Raw genomic sequence first — 15,721 nt, 5'->3', positions numbered from 1 at the left:
GAATTTGGATTTAGGTCTATGGCTGAGTGCTCAAGCCTTGATCCTGACAGTCTTGTCCACCATCCACCTGCTCACAGTGGTTCTGGATATGTCAGGCCCCTCATTCCCCAGGAGCTGGCCTCCGCTAGATGGCAGGTAGCAGAGCAGAAAGCAAACAAGCTCCTGACACCCACAGGGGAGGAAGTTAGGGCCCAGCCAAGCATGCCCAGTTCCTACTTTCAGATTCACCAATCAGATAATATATTCCTCCTCCTCTGGGGAGGCGGGTATCTTGTACTCCATGGGCAGCCGCCTTCTCTGGCCATGCTTAGGAACAGCCCAGTGCCATGGGATAGCTGTGCATGTGACAGGAGCTCACTGGCTCGTTGAGTCTGTCTGGTTTATCTGTAGCTTCCCAGAACTTCAGACTTTTGCAGTCTCCGGGAGAGGTAAGTCACTCTGCATACTTCATCTTTCAGTACTGAGAGGTGTTTTGGAAGAGATTTTTTTTTTAAACAAATTAATTGATTCCTTTGGGGTTTTATAGTTAAGCCTTCATTCATTTGGAGATCTTTGATTTCAAATACAAGATATTTCAGACAGGGGCCAATCTGATTTTTCTTCTGTTCAGATAGTCAAAAATATTTATTAAGAGCATATTCTAGGAGCTCCTGCTGTGGTGCAATGGGTTAAGAATCTGACTGCGATGACTCAGTTTGCCACAGAGGTGCGCGTTTTTTCCCCGGACCAGCACAGTGGGTTCAAGGATCAGCATTTCCATAGTTGCGGCATTGGTCGCAGCTGTGGCTCAGATTCAATCCCTGGCCTGGGAAGTTCCATAGGTAGCAGGTGTGGCCATTTAAAAAAAAGGGAGGGGGGAGAGGGGGAGGGGGGAGGGGGAGAGGAGGAGAGAGAGAAAGAGGGGGGAGAGAGAGAGAGAGAGAGAGAGAGAGAGTGTTCCTATTGAGGTGCAGGGGAAACGAATCTGACTAGGAACCATGAGGTTGCAGGTTCGATCCCTGGCTTCACTCAGCAGGTTAAGGATCCGGCACTGCTGTGAGCTGTGGTGTAGATCGAAGATGCGGCTCAGATCCTAAGTGGCTGTGGTGTAGGCTGGCAGCTGTAGCTCCACTTAGACCCCTAGCCTGGGAATCTCCGTATGCCACAGGTGTTGCCCTAAAAAAAAAAAAAAAAAAAAAGCATGTGTTAGGTCCTCTGGGCAAGTGACAAAATAAATAAATAAGTAATAAATGAGGGAAAGTTTCTTATAAACATTTACCATATGACCCATTCCTAGAGATGAAATCATATGTTCACAAAAGAACTTGTACACAAATTTCACTGCAGTTTTGTTTGCAGTAGCCAATAACTGGAAACAATCCAAAAGTCCACCAGATGGTGAAAAACCAAAGCAAGGTATTTCTATGTATGGAGTATAACTCAACAATAAAAATGAACAAACTACCGATACAGCAACAACGTGAAATGAATCTCAAAAACATTATGCTGAGGGAGTTCCTGTCGTGGCCCAGTGGTTAACGATTCCAACTAGGAATCATGAGGTTGCAGGTTTTTTTTTTTTTTTTTTTTTGTCTTTTTGCTATTTCTTTGGGCCACTCCCGCGGCATATGGAGGTTCCCAGGCTAGGGGTCTAATCGGAGCTGCAGCCACCGGCCTATGCCAGAGCCTCAGCAACGCAGGATCCGAGCCGAGTCTGCAACCCACACCACAGCTCATGGCAACGCCGGATCGTTAACCCACTGAGCAAGGCCAGGGACCGAACCCGCAACCTCATGGTTCCTAGTCGGATTTGTTAACCACTGTGCCACAACGGGAACTCCAGGTTGCAGGTTTGATTCCTGGCCTTGCTCAGTGGGTTAGGGATCCGGCGTTGCCATGAACTGTGGTGTAGGCCGGTGGCTACAGCTCTGATTAGACCCCTAGCCTGGGAACCTCCATATGCCACAGGAGCGGCCCTAGAAAAGACCAAAAAACAAAACAAACAACAACAACAACAAAACCCCATTATGCTGAGAAAAAGAATTTAGACTCAAAAAAGTATTACTGAATTATTCCATTTATATGAAACCCTAGAGGAGTTCCCGTCGTGACTCCGTGGTTAATGATTCCCACTAGGAACCATGGGGTTGTGGTTTCGATCCCTGGCCTCGCTCAGTGGGTTAAGGATCCGGCGTTGCCGTGAGCTGTGGTGTAGGTTGCAGACGCGGCTCGGATCCCGAGTTGCTGTGGCTGTGGTGTAGGCCAGAGGCGACAGCTCTGATTAGACCCCTAGGCTAGGAACCTCCATATGCTGTGGCTGCGGTCGGTGCAGCCCTAGACAAAACAAAAAGACCAAAATAAATAAATAAATAAATAAATGAAACCCTAGAAAAGGCAATGTAACCTATAGAGACAGAAATCAGATAAGTAGTTGCCTGGGACCAGGGGTGGGGAATGCTTGGGAAGGGGTATAAGGGAAGCTTTGGGATGAAGAGAAAGGTTTTTTTTTTTTTTTTTTTTTTTTTTTCAGTTTTATTGAACTATAGCTGATTTGCAATGCTGTGATGAAAAAGATTTTGATCGTGGTGATGGTGGCTATGTTTTTCAAAACACATCTGAGTGTGCACTTAAAAATGGATGCACTTTATTGTATAAATTGTACCTCCATAAAGTTGAGCAAAATGCAATTGTAGCAGAGAGGAGGGAAATGGAAAAAATAAGTGGAGAATGGGGAGTTCCCGTCATGGCTCAGTGATTAACGCATCTGACTAGGAACCATGAAGTTGTGGGTTCTATCCCTGGCCTCGATCAGTGGGTTAAGGATCCTGCATTGCCATGAGCTGTGCTGTAGGTTGCAGATGCGGCTCGGATCTGGCCTTGCTGTGGCTGTGGTGTAGGCCGGCGGCTACAGCTCCAATTAGACCTCTAGCCTGGGAACGTCCATATGCCGCGGGGGCAGCCCTCAAAAGACAAAAAAAAAAAAAAGTGGAGAATGGGCAGGGAGGAGAAGCAATACCTGCTTAGAAAGGGTGGAGGGGATTCTCTGAGGGAGAATATTTAAGCTGAGATTTGTGCGTGTCAAGGGCCAAAGGAGTGAAGGTGAAGACAGAGTTCTCCAGGCAGGAAGAATAGCATATAGAGACAAAGGCCTCGAAGTAGGGAAGAGTAAAGTCAGACTGCTTTGGCTGGGATAATTAGACGAAGAAGATTGACTGGGAGATGTCTGGCCTACTTAAAGTAACAAAATAACTTTGAAGGATTTGAGGAGCACCCTGCAAACCTGCAAACATTAATGACTAACAACAAAGCACCTTCATCTACTCATTGGTACAGGTCCCGTAATGACCTCTTGAGAACACGTCATAAGCCATTCATTTAAGTCAAGGTGTGAGGGGACTTGAGAATAACACAAATGGGATTTCATTAAAATGACAAATCTGGGAGTTCCTGTTGTGGTACAGTGGAAACGAATCCGACTAGGAACCATGAGGTTGTAGGTACAATCCCTGGCCTTGCATAGTGGGTTGAGGATCTGGTGTTGCTGTGACCTTGGCGTAGGTTGCAGATGCGGCTTGGGTCCCAGGTTGCTGTGGCTGTGGTGTAGGCCAGCAGCTATAGCTGATTTGACCCCTAAACTGGGAACCTCCATATGCTGCAGGTGCAGCCCTGAAAAGTAAAAAACCAAAAAACCCCAAAACTAACACTTTCATTAGTGTGGATGGATGCTCTCTTTTTTTTTTTTTTTTTTTTTTGTTGTTGTTGTTGCTATTTCTTGGGCCACTCCTGCGGCATATGGAGGTTCCCAGGAGCTGTAGCCACCGGCCTATGCCAGAGCCACAGCAATGTGGGATCCGAGCCGCGTCTGCAACCTACACCACAGCTCACGGCAATGCCGGATCATTAACCCACTGAGCCGGATCATTAACCCACTGAGCAAGGGCAGGGACCGAACCCGCAACCTCATGGTTCCTAGTCGGATTGGTTAACCACTGCGCCACAACAGGAACCCCCGATGGATGCTCTCTTTAGGAGGCTATGACCAGTGATAGGGATTCTGAGAGGGGAGCACAATGGAGAAAGTTCTGCAGAAGACTCCATTTGCCAAAATAAAGTAGACAATTCTTCCTTTGTGTGTTTTAGCCTCTTTAGTGGCCTGAAATTTGAGGATCCTTGAGAACCCTTATGGTAGGAAAGTTATAATTCAGGACATTGGATCTTGGAAGAGGACAGGATAAGTGGCCTTGATAATGAGGGCTTGGTTTCCATTATTATTGGTTTAAAACTCTGGTTCCAAGAAACAGAGGACCACGTAAACTAGATTAAGAAAAAAGGAAGTGGGTGGAGAGACTTAAGAAATGTCTTTGTGACGGGAAAGAACCCAAAGACAGGAATGTATTTAGCCCAGGAAAGGATGGAAATAGGCAGGACTGGAAGAGCTGGAAAAGCATTCTGTTCTTCTATTTTGCTTTGTGCATCTGTCTGTTCTTGGGTTCCTCTGCAGACTAGATTTTTCTGCCCCTTTGGCTGTATGGGGGATGTGGCATCATACTTTCAGAAGTGAGTCCCTGTACAAGGTGGTGAAGTTATGAAGTACAATCTTGGCTATCGGGAGCTAATTTGCAGATGGGTAGGGGGATTTCTTGGAAAAGAGGGAGTGGTTGTAAGCTCGAAAGATACCAAACATTGTTTACTATAAAGATATTTGTAATTTAAAGGATCCCAAAGGTGCTATCGCCATTGTAATCATTTATTTATTAACACAAGCATTGTAGAGGATATGAAGATGCAAACTCTTATTTTAATAGTTCTCATAATCTAGTGGGATTGTAATGTACACCAGTAATTTTAAGATAAGGAATTATGTGATAAACGCCATTAAGGATGATATAATATGGAGTTCCTGCTGCGGGGCAGCGGAAACGAATCCAACTAATATCCATGAGGACACAGGTTCACTCCCTGGCCTCGCTCAGTAGGTTAAGGATCTGGTGTTGCCGTAAGCTGTGGTGTAGGTCACAGATGTGGCTCAGATCCCGTGTTGCTGTGGTTGTGGTATAGGTTGGTGGCTGTAGCTCGGATTCCACCCCTAGCCTGGGAACTTCCATATGCTGCAAGTGTGGTCCTAAAAAGTGGGAAGGAAAAAAAAAAGAATGATATAATACATTTTAACGGATCAGGAGGTTTATAGCTAACTGTGGTAATCAATGAAAACTTTAAGGAGGAGGTATTGTTACCAAAGTTCTTGTGTCTGACACATGACGAGGCCAAAACAAATCAAAGAATCAGTCTGGAGCAGAGAAAGGTTTATTGTAGGGCCAACCAAGCAGAACTGGTGGCCTGTGCTCAAAATCCCAAATTCTCCAAAGGTTTTGGTGTGTGGGGGGGGTTGTTTTTGGTAATTTTTAAATTAGGAATTTAATTTCCTTAATTTTTTTTCTTTTTTGGGCTGTACCCGTGGCATATGGAAGTTCCCAGGCTAGGGGTCCAGTTGGAGCTGTAGCTGCTGGCCTACACCACAGCCACAGAAATTCAGGATCTGAGCCACGTCTGTGACCTACAGCACAGCTCACGGCAACACCGGATCCTTAACCCACTGATTGAGGCCAGGGATCGAACCCTCATCCTCATGGATGCTAGTCGGATTTGTTAACCACTGAGCCACGAGGGGAACTAATTTCCTTAAAATTTTTAAATTGAAATAGAGTTGATTTATAATTTGCGTTAATTTCTGCTTTACAGCAAAATGATGCAATGATTCAGTAGCCCTGCTCACTGCCTGTAGAGGAAGCCTGTGCTCTAGAGTCTAAGCTCACACCTCTCCATTCTCTGGTCAAAAAATAAAGCTTTTCTTTACCTCTGAAAAAGAAAAAAAGAAATATATATATAAAAGGATGTGTGTATATATATATAAAAGACTGTATATATGTGTATATATACACACACACATTCTTTTGTGTTAATTATAAAATATATAAAATATTATTTTAACATAAATATATAAAACATTTATTATTTTAATATGAATATATAAAATATTTATATATTTTAATATATTCTTTTCCATTATGGTTTATCATAGAATATTGACTATGGTTCCCTGTGCTATAGAGGAGGACTTCGTTGTTTATCTGTTCTATGTGTAACAGTTTTCATCTGCTAATCCCAAACTCCTACGCCATTCCTCTCCCACACCCACCCTCCTTGATAAACATGTCTATGTCTGTGAGTCTATCTCTATTTCATAAAAGTTCATTTGTGTCATATTTTAGATTCCACACGTAACTGATATATGGTATTTGTCTTCCTCTTTCTGACCTAGTATGATAATCTCTAGTACCATCTATGTGCTGCAGATGACATTATTTTGTTCTGTTTTATGGCTAGGTAGTATTCTATTGTGTATATGTACCACATCTTTTTTATCCATTCCTCTACTGATGGACATTTAAGTTGTTTCCAAGCCTTGGCTATTGTGAATAGTGCTGCCGTGAACATAGGGGTGCATGTATCTTTTGGAATTACATTTTTGCCTGGATTTATACCTGGGAATAGGATGGCTGGATTATATGGCAGCTCTATTTTTAGTTTTTTGAGGGACCTCCATGCTGTTTTCCATATTGGCTGTACCAATTTACATTCCTACTAACAGCATAGGAGATTTCCCTTCTCTCCACACCCTCTCCGGCATTTGTTGTTTGTAGACTTCTTTTACATTTTTTTTTATGGCCACGCCCAGGGCATGCAGAAGTTCCCAGGCCTGGGATCAAACTCATGCCACAGCATTGACCTGAGCCATAGCAGTGACAGTGCCAGATCCTTAGCCTGCTGAGCTACCAAGGAACTCCTATAGACTTCTTAATAATGGCCATTCTGACCAGTGTGAGGTGAGGTGGTACCTCATTATAGTTTTGATTTGCATTTCTCTAATAATTAGCAATATTGAGCATATTTTCATGTGCCTATTAGCCATTTGTATGTCTTCTTTGGAAAAATATCTATTTAGTTCTTCTACCCATTTTTTGATTTTTTTTTAAGTTACATGAGCTATTTTTATATTTTGGAAATTAAACTCTTGCTGGTCGCATCATTTGCAATTTTTTTCGCCCAGTCCATAGGTTGTCCTTTCATTTTGTTTATGGTTTCCTTTGCTGTGCAAAAGTTGTAAGTTTGATTAGGCTCCATGTGTTGTTTATTCTTGCTTTTATTTCTATTGCCTTGAGAGACTGACCTTAGAAAACATTGGTATGATTTATGTTACAGAATGTTTTGCCTATGTTATCTTTTAGGAGTTTTACGGTGTCATGTCTTATATCTAAGTATTTAAGCAATTTTGAGTTTATTTTTGTGTATGGTGTGGGGGTGTGTTCTAACTTCATTGATTTACACGCATCTGTCCAGTTTTCCCAATACCCCTTGCTGAATAGACTGTCATTGTTCCGTCCTATATTCTTGCATCCTTTGTTGAAGATTAATTAACCATAGATATGTGGGTTTATTTCTAGGCTCTCTATTCTGTTCCATTAATCCATGTCTATTTTTGTGCTAATACTGCACTGTTTTGATTACTGTAGCTTTGTGGTATTGTCTGAAGTCTGGGAGCATTATGCCTCCTGCTTTATTCTTTTCTTTTCTTTCTTTTTTGCTTTTTGGGGCCACACCTGAAGCATGTGGAAGTTCCCAGGCCAGGGGTCAAATCGGAGTTACAGCTGCTAGCCACAGCCACAGCCACAGCCACAGCAATGCCAGATCCAAGCTGCATCTGTGACCTACACTGCAGCTCATGGCAACACCGGATCCTTAACCCACCAAGTGAGGCTAGGGATTGAACCTGCACCCTCATAGTTACTAGTTGGATTTTTTTTCACTATGCCACAATAAGGACTCTCCCTCCTGATTTATTCTTTATTCTTTTTCCTCTGAGTTTTCCATGTAAATTTTAGATTATATGTTTTATTGTTGTTATACTGTCCTCTCCCCCACCCCTACCCCAGAGATGCAGCTGAGGCCTATACCACAGCCACAGCAATGCCAGATCTGAGCCACATCTGCGATCTATGCCACAGTTTACAATAACACTGGACCCTTAGTCCACTGAGTGAGGCCAGGGATTGAATCTGCATCCTCACAGAGACAATATCGCGTCCTAACCCATTGATCCACAGGAAACTCCCTGTACTACTGTTTCTTCTCTGTCTGGGGCCATGCCCAGAGCATGCAGAAGTTCCTGGGGCAGGGACTGAACCTGTGCCACAACAGTCACCCAAGCTGAAGCAGTGACACTGCTGGATCCTTAACCCTCTAGGCTACCAGGGAACACTCCTGCACTATTTTTTCTTAACTGCTGCTCCCTTATTTCTGGATCCCCTCCTCTTATTAGCAACTATTTGAATCTGTCCTTTGGAACTCAGGGCAGCTCAGAGAGGCTGAATGAAGCCTATTTCCTACAAACGAGATGGGGGACATGGAGAGGATTTGTACCTGGGAGCCTCATAGGATTCTGCTCAGTTTCAGTATCATCTGGGCTAAGCAAAAAAAGCTGGGTTGGATTTCAATAAGCAGAAATACAGTGGGAAGGAATTTCACACAGGATGAGCCAAGGCTTAGAGTTGGATAAAAGTCCATCTATCTATAGAACTGTGAGGTTTTTTTTTGCTAGAACATGCTATGCAAGCATATGGGAAGTGATGAGGAAAAGTGCAAAGATGCCAAATGGTGGAGCTCGCTGCCTCTTAAATTGTTTGGACTTTATTCTGTAGGTAAAGAAGCCACTGAAGGAGTTCCCGTCGTGGCACAGCGGAAATGAATCTGACTAGGAACCATGAGGTTGCGGTTTTGATCCCTGACCTCGCTCAGTGGGTTAAGGATCTGGTGCTTCTGGGAGCTGTGGCGTAGGTCACAGACACGGCCCGGATCTGGTGTTGCTGTGGCTGTGGTGTAGGCTGGCAGCTGCAGCTCTGATTTGACCCCTAGCCTGGGAACCTCCATATGCCATGCGTGTGGCCCTAGAAAGGAAAAAAAAAAAAAATCATTTAAACAGAGGAGAGATTATAAATAGCACAATGCTTTAGTAAGCTTAACCTGAGAGAGTAGAGAAACTAGAGGCAAAATAGACATTTAGGAAGTAGCTGAAATTAACTGAAATAAATTACTGATTAGAGCTTCTTTGCCTAATATGACGGCCACCAGGTACTGTGGCTATTGACCGCTTTTAATGCCACATATTGAAATGATAATATTTGGGATATATTGGATTAAATAAAATATAATATTAAAATGAAGTTAAACTTTACTTTTTTTTCTTTAATGGTCAAACCCAGGCATATGGAAGTTCCTGGGCTGGGGTCAAATCAGAGCTGTAGCTGCAGGCCTACACCACAGCTTGCAGCAATGCTGGATCCTTAATTCACTGAGCTAGGCCAGGGTTTGAACCTACCTCCTCACAGATACTGTGTTAGTTTCTTTCTTTTTCTTTTTCTTTTTTTTTTTTTTTTTTTTGCTTTTTAGGGCGGCACCTGCAGCATATGAAAATTCCCAGATTAGCGGTCGAATTGAACTACAGCTGCCGGCCTATGCCACAGTCACAGCAATGCCAGATCTGAGCCCCCTCTGCAACCTCCACCACAGCTCACTAAAACACTGAATCCTTAACCCACCGAAGGAGGCCAGGGATCAAACCTGCATCCTCATGGATACTAGTCGAATTAGTTTCTACTGTACCGCAATGGGAACTCCGTGTGTCAGTTTCTTAACCCACAAAGCCAAACAGGAACTCCTCTAGTAGCCACATCTTAAAAAGTTAAAATAAAACAGAAAAAGGAGTGAGGATACTGGTTCCAACCCTGGCCTGGCTCAGTGGATTAAGGATCTGGCATTGCTGCAAGCTGAGGCATAGGTTGCAGATGTTGCTGTGGTTGTGTCATAGGCTGGCAGCTGCAGCTCCAATTCAACCCCTAGTTTGGTAACTTTCATATGCCGTACCTGTGGCCCTAAAAAGAAAAAAAAAAAAAAAAAAAGAGGAAAATGAGAGGAAAGAATCAAGTTACACAGGGCAACAGAAATGGCAGTATTACTAAGAGAACCAAGGAAAGTAGGATTGTTTGAGAAAGTAGGATTGTTTGAGAAAAGAGGACAAACTTATAAACAGACGGTTTATTTGCGAGGGAAAATAATACTAGCCATCATCAAGCTTTCGAAGTGGAAAGAGGTAGATCTCCATTACCTTTAATATAACAGAAATGCAAATGATTTTTATACCCAGAGATGATTTTTTCTCAAAGTGTGTCTGAGGGAAAAATTCTGTGAAAAAATGGTTTCATGGTCAATTACATTTGGAAGATAGCTATGTACCTCAAGTTCCTCTTGGAGATTCATCATGACCTTCCAGATATTAAAAGCTTTAATCACCATAATTTTTTTTCATCAGTTGGGTTCTCTGCTTTTCTTTTTTTAACAGCTGCACTTACGGCATATGGAAGATCCCAGGCCAGAAGTCAAATTGGAGCTACAGCTGCGGCCTACCCTACAGCTTACAGCAATGCCAGATCCTTAACCTGCTGAGCCACAACAGGAACTCTGATAATTACATATTCTAGAAAATTTTTTTTTTTTAATGGACACACCTGTGACATATGGAAATTCCCAGGCTAGGAGCTGAATCTGAGCTGCAGCCACGACCCATGCTGAAAATGTGGCAATGCCTGATCCTTTAACCTACTGTGCTGGGCTAGGAATTAAACCTGTGCCTTTCCAGAGACTCGAGCCCCTGCAGTTGGCTCTTAACCCACTGTACCACAGTGGGAACTCCTTAAAAGCTTTAAAAAGTTGTACTTTACCTCAAATTTCCCACACTTATTTGAGTATAGATTGCTTTTTTTTAACAACTATTGAAGCTAAATTATTAGTGGTTATCTAGTAATAGTATTTAGATCAGAGACATTTAGTCAAAGATAAGGTAGGCCTTGAGCTTGAAAACTAGGAAAAAATTTCAACCCTTTCAATACTTGGGAAGGGATAGAATCTTCCATATTTAGGGATGTCTGAGTTGTTCTAAACTCATTGTATTTTGTCTTTTTCTTTCTCTATCCTCCTGAAGCAAGCTGAGCCTTATTTGTGAAAGCAGGCAATAATTTCCTATGGCCTGTGAACTCTGGAGAGGCCACCAGAATGCCACATGCTGGCTATACTAAGTGCGTGCGTGTGTGTGTGTGTGCGCGCGCTCGCACACGTGTGCACATACATATAACACACACCTCTACCCCTCTTCAGTAGTAGACTCCAGGCCAGGGGCCAGGCCTCAGAAGAACGTCTAGGAGCTTAAGAAATTCATGTTCTACATATCTTTGTCCTTTGGGAAAGGCAATAGGCAAGATTTTCCCAAACTCCCCCCACCATTATACTCTGAAAAAAGGCCTTGTGCTTGAAAGGAGTCTGATCTATGCTTTTCATTTACATGGCACCAGAGGAGCCCAATGAAAGGAGAGAGAGCTTGTCTGTGAACCCCTGTGGCCTGCCTTGCTTGTGATTACACCTCACTTTTTACTTCCCAGTTTCTACTTTAGTTGCAAGAAAACTTAATGGAAATGCAGAGAGGGTCTGTCTTCTGACTCTTAGAAAGTAGTTAGAGGATGTGAATCATTAGGGGCCAGAGGGCAGACTGGGGGCTCCAAGATGGCTCCCAAGGATTCTCTTCCTCCTGATATTCTTATCCTTGTGTAGCACCAGCCTATGGTGAATAGAGCTGATTTGTGTAATAAGTAGAATATTGCAGCAATGATGGAGTATGACTTCCCAGGCTAGATCTTAAAAGAGATTGCAACTTCTACCTTTTCTCTTGGATCACTTGCTCTGGGAGAAGCCAGCTGCCATGTTGTGAGGACACACAGGCAACCCTAGGGAGAGGCCCATGTTGTGGGAGCTGAGACCTCCTGCCAATGGCCAGCCATGTGAGGGAACCATGTTGGAAGTGGATCCTGCAGCCCATTATGTCTTCAAATGAAAGACCTCAGCCGGGACCACACAGCTAAGTCACACTCAAGTTCTTGACCCACAGAACTAAGAAAATACCTAATACTTATTATCATTTAAAATAGTAAACCACTAAGTTTTGGAGTTATTTTTTGGTAAGAGGCAACTAATATGGTAGATGTGTTTTTTTTTTTTTTTTTTGGTCTTTTTTTTTTTGCTATTTCTTGGGCCGCTCCCGCGGCATATGGAGGTTCCCAGGCTAGGGGTCGAATCGGAGCTGTAGCTGCCAGCCTACGCCAGAGCCACAGCAACGCGGGATCCGAGCCGCGTCTGCAACCTACACCACAGCTCACGGCAACGCCGGATCGTTAACCCACTAAGCAAGGGCAGGGACCGAACCCGCAACCTCATGGTTCCTAGTCGGATTCGTTAACCACTGCGCCACGATGGGAACTCCAGATGTGTGTTTTGTATGATATTTTTTGCTGAGACGGCTCTAAATTTGCAATTCAGTACTTTAGAATTTGGGTAGTTTTTCTAAAGCACTACTTTACCATGACTCCTGTGGCTTCTAATTCTGGTGTGTACATCAGAATACTGGCTTCTCCCCAAGGGTGAATAACTGAGCGAAATGATAAATAACTTAAGAATGCTCTCCCTATAAACATACAATTATTGGGATTCTCTTGTGACACAGTGGGTTAAGCATCCAGTGTTGTCACTGCAGCAGCTTGACTCACTGCTGTGGCTCGGATTAGATCCCTGGCCCAGGAACTTCCATATGCCATAAGTACAGTCAAACAACAAACAAACAATAAACAACAAAAAATGAACTGTTATAAAAATCACAGAGAAAGAAACCTTTTTTCATACCAAGATGACTATATTTTATTTAAAAAATTGCTTTATTATAATTTACAATGTTCTGTAAATTATTGCTGTACAGCAAAGTGACCCAGTTATACATATACATACACTCCTTTTGTCATGTTATCTTCTATCACGTTCTATTACAAGTGATTGGATATAGTTCCTGTGCTATACAGCAGGACCTCATTGCTCATCCATTCTAAATGTCATAGTTTGCATCTACTAACCCCAAACTCCCAGTCCAGCCCACTCCCTCCCCCTTCCGCTTGGCAACCACAAATCTGTTCTCCCTGTATGTGAATCTGTTTCTGTTCTAGGAAACCTCCTAAATGCTCCTTTTATTTCAGCCTCCCCCCACTCTCCCACCCTCCTCCGACCCAGGCACCCTGTGGCATATAGAAGTTCCTGGGCCAGGGACTAAACCCAAGCCAGAGCTGGGACCTTCACCACAGCTGCAGCAATGCTGGATCCTTCATCTGTTGCACAGGGCCTGGGATCAAACTAGTCCCTCCGCAGCGACAAGCCAGATCATTAATCCACTGCGCCACAGGAGGAACTCTTCATTTCAGTTTTTGGAAGAAAAAAAAATCTAAGCTTAATCATGGGTTTATTCGCTCCAAGGAAAATCTTCAATTTCATTTTAAGTTCTACTTCGGTATAATACACATACAGAAAAGTGCACAGATCTACTGCATCAAGTGAATACCCTACAAAACGTTAGAAAGTGAACACACTCATATAACCACCACGCATACCAAAGAAACCAAACACTACCAGCTCTCTAGAAGCCTATTTGTCATCTTCTCATCATTATTCTCTCCCCCTCCCCTACCAAAGTAACCAGCATTCTGATTTTTTTTTTTTTTTTTTTTTTTTTTTTTTTTTTTTGGCTGCACCCAGGACATGAGGAAATTCCTGGGCCAGAGATCAAATCTGTGCCATACCTGTTACCAGAGCCACAGCCATGACAATGTGGGATTCTTAACATGATGAGCCATAAGGGAAGTCCTTCTTTTTCTTCTTCTTTTTTTTTTTTTGTAGCATTCTGATTTCTAACATCATTTAATGTTGAACTTCATATTAAGTGGAATCATATAGTATACATTGTTTAGGTCTGGTTTCTTTTACTCAATTTATTTGCATTTTTGACTTAGGATTATAAACATCCTGACTAACTGCCATTACAATATTTCACCTGTTATTGTGGATAAACTTTAATGACAGCCACAGACTGTCTGCAAGTTCACACCAGAGAGTGAAGACACATGTATTTAAGAGGAGAAAAAGCCTTCCAGTGATTTACTGAAATTTCACTGAATGTGTGCCTTTTGGTTATTACAAGCCTGAGAAGTGAATTTCTCAGGAATGTTGCTGGGAATTTTAAGTGACATGTAAAGACACTCTGCACACCGTAAAAAAGAATGGCTATACATGTCGAGTGCTGTTTTGATGTTGGGGTTTGTCTTGGCAGCCTTAGGTGAGGATGATTCTTGATTCTTCAGGATAATCTAGCTCACCTCAGCCTTGGAAGGAAGGTCCCTCAGGTCAAAGTGAACTATATACACATATATTTTTTTTTGGTGGGAGGAGGCAGAAATGTAGGTAATGCTGGGCACTAAGGTTTAGAAGAGTAGCTATAGGTTTTCTCGGTTCTCGTAGGATCCACCTGGTGTGGCTTCCTGCAGGAGCTGGAATTTTCAGAGTTAGGAAATAAGGTTTCCAGTGTTATTCCTACAGTGAAGGGAGCTAGTTTTGGGTAAGCATGGTAATTTTATTCAAGAGAGAAGCTTGGAGTTCCCATCGTGGCACACTGGAAATGACTCAGACTAGGAACCATGAGGTTCCAGGTTCGATCCCTGGTCTTGCTCAGTGGGTTAAGGATCTGGTGTTGTCATGAGCTGTGGTGTAGGTGGCAGATGAGGCTGGGATCTGAGGTTGCTGTGGCTGTGGTGTACGCGGGCGGCTACAGCTCCGATTTGACCCCTAGCCTGGGAACCTCCATATGCTGCGGGTGTGGCCCTAAAAAGCAAAAAAATAAAATAAAATAAAGAATAAAAAACAAGAGAGAAGCCCATCTTCTTATTCAGTCTGCTACTAGCCATCATTATAGAAAAGATGAATAAAATAAGGGACATTAAGTTTCTCAGTGGAGGCACTTATGAAATAATTAACAAGCAAGATAAACCCACAATCCTATTAAAACTTGATGGAATGAGGGAGTGCCATGCCTGTACAGAACCATGGATCACTTCAGGCATGGGTAACAATGGGAGAAGAGACGCTTGGATGGGCCTTTGAAATCTCAGGTCAGTACCTCAGGGCTAGAAGTGACCATGATCTTGACCCCGCAAAGAAGGTAAGATGATTTAAAAAACAAAAGCCCAACCAAACAAAACCTCCAACAGCCTAGGCTCCAAGGTGGCTACCAAATTCTTCTATGTCCTCCAGGGCACCGCACAAAAAGGGTGTCCAGATTCTCCTTCCAAAAGCCAATCCTACTTCCTAGCTCCCACACCTCCTCCTTCACTACTGGAGGGTGGCAAAGGATTTATAACCCACCTCTTTCTTCCAGTTGCCATGGAGACCAATCCCAGTCCTTTCATTCCTTCTGGTTCCAGGAACATATCTCTAACGCAGGAGGAAAGGAGGGGGCTTAGCCCAAACACGCCAGTGGCAGTGACTGGGGGAGGGGTTGGCAGTGAGAGCGCGTAGCACTGGCGGCCTAGACCGCAGCGGGAGAATAGGGTCGAGGGACAAAGACTAAGTTCGGCCGCGGTTCAGGCCCTTCCGTTTGCCAACAACTGGTGACCAGACCCTTCGGGGACACTGCTAGGCTGGAAGAGGGCTCGAGCTGGAAGCCGACGAGACGTAGCAGGGGGACGGAACTCGGGGGCGCGAGACGACCTTT

General features: G+C 43.5%; 1 protein-coding gene across 2 annotated transcripts in view; it reads left to right on the top strand.

The window, feature by feature from the left end:
- PANK2 (pantothenate kinase 2) overlaps positions 269–15,721 on the top strand; it is a 46,698-nt gene continuing 31,245 nt past the window's right edge. The window contains exon 1 of one of the 2 annotated variants that reach the window (XM_021078060.1): positions 269–428. The gene's annotated coding sequence lies outside the window, so the exon portion shown is untranslated. The remainder of the gene's footprint in view (positions 429–15,721) is intronic. The other variant, XM_021078058.1, reaches the window with a different exon arrangement.

The sequence above is a fragment of the Sus scrofa genome, chromosome 17, assembly GCF_000003025.6.
Source record: "Sus scrofa isolate TJ Tabasco breed Duroc chromosome 17, Sscrofa11.1, whole genome shotgun sequence".
Taxonomy (NCBI): domain Eukaryota; kingdom Metazoa; phylum Chordata; class Mammalia; order Artiodactyla; family Suidae; genus Sus; species Sus scrofa.
This window is presented reverse-complemented; position numbering and strand designations above follow the sequence as displayed.